This window comes from Talpa occidentalis, unplaced genomic scaffold (assembly GCF_014898055.3).
Source record: "Talpa occidentalis isolate TD23 unplaced genomic scaffold, MPIMG_talOcc4v2.1 talOcc4.2, whole genome shotgun sequence".
NCBI lineage: Eukaryota > Metazoa > Chordata > Mammalia > Eulipotyphla > Talpidae > Talpa > Talpa occidentalis.
The window spans coordinates 34,664,060-34,668,175 of NW_023602073.1; positions in this window are offsets into that span (position 1 = coordinate 34,664,060).

Sequence of the window (4,116 nt, forward strand, 5' to 3'; positions counted from 1 at the left end):
CCATTTCATTCACTTTGTTGTTTCCTCATGTCACCTCCAAAGAGTCTGATTGGTGTCCCTTGCAGTGAACTATGGCCACCTCGGCTGGTAGCTGGAGGGCCTGGAGCAGTTTGAAAATAAGTTTAGCGTTAATGATAGGAGATCCTTTGGTGGACAGAAAACCACGTTCCTGCCAGATTGCCGCATGGCTATGAGCTATTAGGAAAGCATATTTAGAGTCAGTGTGTATAGTGACCCTTTTTCCCTGTGAGAGAGTAAGTGCTTGGGTGAGAACTATAAGCTCAGCTTTTTGTGATGTGGTCCCTTCAGGGAGTGAGTTCGCCTCGAAGACCTGGTGTTCAGTCACCACTGCGTAGGCAGTCCTGTGCTTCCCTTGCAGATCTATACAGGAGCTGCCGTCTGCAAACAGGATGTTTTCTGCATGTAGAAGGGGAGTGTCAGTGAGACCCGGACAAGGTGACCGCAATTCCTCCAGAACCTCAGCACACGCGTGGGAAGACAGGGGAGAGTCAGGTTGTGGTAACAGAGTGGCTGGGTTTAAAATAGGAGATTGGGATAAAGTGACCAGAGGGTTTTTCGATAAAGAGGGTGTGAGAGTCTAACACACATGAGGGCGTTAGGAGAGAGAGCCTGGTGAGTAAGTAAGTCCTGGAGCTGATGTGGAGAACTGACATTTACGGGTTGACTCAGTGTGAGTTTCAGGGCCTGCCTGGCGAGGCGAGCAGCTGCTGCTAGTGCATGCAGGCAGGGCTGCCATCCTCTTACCGTTGAATCCATTTGTTTGGAGAGATAAGCAACTGGTCGTTGGACTGGCCCGGTGGGTTGGACCAGAACACCTAGGGCAATACCCTGTCGTTCATCTGTGAATAACCGGAATGGCTTTTCAGGGTCTGGGAGAGCTAAGGCCGGAGCCTGGAGCAAGGCTGTCTGTAAAAGGAGGAAGGCCCTGTGCATCTCAGTTGGTGTCCGGAGGGGGCCCTAGGGGGTAGCCTTTGCAGCCTCATATAGTGGTTTGGTCAAGAAGGCGAAATTAGGAACCCAGTGATGGAAAAATCCCACCAAACCCAGAAAGGACAGAATTTGTTCAGCATTTTCAGGGACCAGGAGGGAGAGTATAGCCTCCTTGCGGTCAACAGTGAGTTGTTTGGCCTTAGGGAGGGACCCTAAGGCCAAGTAGGTAACAGTAGAGGCGGAGAGCTGTGCTTTTGAAGGTGAGACCCAGTATCCCTAAGTACTCAAGAAATTTAAGAGCTATGCAGTGTGAGTGATTGACAGTTCCAGTGAAGGGCTGCATAAAAGGAGGTCATCTACATACTGGAGGAGAGTGCCAGGACTGAGATCACAGACTGCTAGAGCCATGGCGAGGGCCTGTCCTGAGAGGTGAGGGCTGTCTCTAAACCCTTGAGGCAGGACTGTCCAGGTGAGTTGCTGAGGTGTGTTTGTGTCAGCGTCCTCCCACATAAAGGCAAAAAGATGATAACATTTTGGGTCAAGGGGAATAGTAAAGAAGGCATCCTTTAGGTCTAGGACTGAGAAATGAGTAGTCGAGGGAGGTATGTGTGAGAGAAGCGTATAAGGATTAGCAATAACAAGGTGTATGGGGTCCACCCCGTCACTGATAAGGCGCAGATCCTGGACTAGTCGGTATGAGCCGTCAGGCATTTTAACAGGTAGGATGGGAGTGTTGCAGGGTGAATTAGTAGGAACCCAAAGTCCTTTGTCCTGGAGTCATTGAATGATGGGTTTGAGACCTCACTGATGGGTTAGGGAGATAGGGAACTGAGGACGGGCTGGGAAAGAGGTGGGGTCTTTGAGAGAGATCAGCATTGGTTGGTGGTGAATAGCAACCACAACCAGGGTAGAGATATCCCAGACCACAAGGTCGACAGTGGAAGGAGACAGCGGGTAGTCCTGAGGAGGATTATATATTTGGAGCAATGGGAGGATGAGAGCAGCGCTAGGGTCTTAGAACCATGAAAGAGTGGCCCCTAGTTTGGTTAGGAGGTTGTGACCCAAGAGTGGTGTGGGGCAAGAAGTCATGACTAAGAAAGAGTGAAATAACGACTTGCTGTCTGTTTGACAAAGGATGGGTCCAGTAGCCCAAGGCTGAGAGGGTTGGCTGTCAACACCCATAACTGAGATTTGGGAAGGATAAGTCTGACCTGGGTAGGAGGGGAGGACAGAGAAGGTAGCCTCTGTGTCAACCAAAAAGGAAATGGACTTACCTGCTACTTTGACTGTTACCCTGGGCTCCCCGAAAGTTATCAGGGTCCATGAGTCCAGGCCTCTTCAGTCCTCAGCTGCCAAACCCAAGACCGCCGGTGGCAGGATCACAGGGCCGGAAGGACTGGCCCACCACAGCCAGGCACAGAGGGACAGTCGCTTTTCCAGTGACCCTGGACACCGCAGATGGGGCACAGTCCTGGTGGAGGGTGTGATTTGGGGCAATGTTTGGACCAGTGGCCCTCCTGGCCACACTTGAAGCAGGGTCCCAGGGGCTCTTGATGGAGGCCCATTGTCATCCTCTGTCAGGCGGCAGTTGCTACGGTGGTTGGAGGAGCTGGGCATGACGGTCTCAAGGCAGCCACCAAGGCCTGAATTTGAAGCTCAGCCTTTTGGCAACTACGGTCTCTCTATCTGTCCTGTCCTGTTACTCCCGGTTGTTAAAAACCTTAAAGGCCATGTTCAGCAGGTCTCGGATAGGGATCTGGGGGCAATCCTCAGCTTTTTTAAACTTTTTCTGGTATCCGGGGCTGACTGGGATATGAAATGAGTAGCCAGGACTGTGGCACCTCCAGGTGAATCAGGATCTAACCTAGTGTTCCGCTGAAGGGCCTCAGTAAGGCGGCTAAGAAAGGCTGCTGGGTTTTCTGAGGTGGACGGGGTGATCTCCCTAAGCTTATCAAAATTTACCGCCTTGTGTGCCATGTCTTGGAGACCAGACAGGAGACAGGTAATAAAATGGTCTCGGTGAGCCCTGCCTTGGTGGCCGCGTCAGTGTCAGTCTGGTAGTCCCACCCCGGCTGTTGGAGGGGAACTGCTTCTGGGCTGGGGAGCATGGCTGCATCGATCAAGTGGACCTGATCTGCATGGTCTTGAGCAGACTGGTAAACACGTTCCTTTCCATGATAGGTCAGGTTGGAAGAGAGGATAACATGTACATCATGCCACGTCAGGTCATATGCTTGGGTAAGATAACGAAACTCTTTGATGTAGCTAGTGGGGTCATTAGTGAAAGAGCCAAGATGCTTTTCGATTTGAGAGAGATCAGACAGAGAGGAAGGAACATAGACCCTAACTACTCCCTCAGTCCCTGCCACTTCCCTAAGGGGGCAAAGAAGAGAAGATCATGAGAGCAGGTGTGGCGACTAGGAGGAGGTGAAGGACGGGGGCTGGATTGGTTGGGGGCCATGGAGGGAGGGTGGGCTGAAGCAGGTTCCGGGTAAGGCAGGGGTCTCTGGGGAGCTGAGGGAGGTGAGGACAGAGAATCTAGAGGATCAGAAAATGCTGAAAGGGGGTCCGGAGAGGGCAGTTTTTATTTGTCCTGGATGGGGTTACGGGAGGGAGAAGAGTGGGAGGAGTCTCGGGCAAGGAGGACTTACAAAGTGTGGCAGCTTTTTAGGAGAGAGGGACGGCAGTGCAAGAAAAAGCAAGCCTGGACATAAGGGATCTCTGACCATTTTCCATTGTGGTGACAGAAGTTGTTAAGGTCTGTAAGGACCAAGAAATTGAAGGTGCCGTGTTCTGGCCAGTGAGAGCCATTCTCCAATGGGCACTGAGGCGGGCAGTGTTGCAAGAGAAGACGAGACGCTGAGGTGCAGATCTGGCCTAAGCCCCAGCGGATCGAGGTTTGAGAGAAGGCATCCCAGAGGGGTGGCCGGTTCAGGCTTAGAATTTGCAGACCCCATGGCTAACCCAGCTCCTTTTCCCAACCAACAGGGGCACAGTGTCAGGACTGCTGCACCTCCCCGCAGTGACCCTTAGGGCTAATGGCTGTCGCCAAGGTCCCTAGGTCCGGCTGGGCAAGGAACCAGCGTGCAGGGGGAGAACAGCAAAACTCCCTGAAAGCAGGGGGAGAACAGCAAACCCCCCGAAGACATAGATAAGATGGAAGCC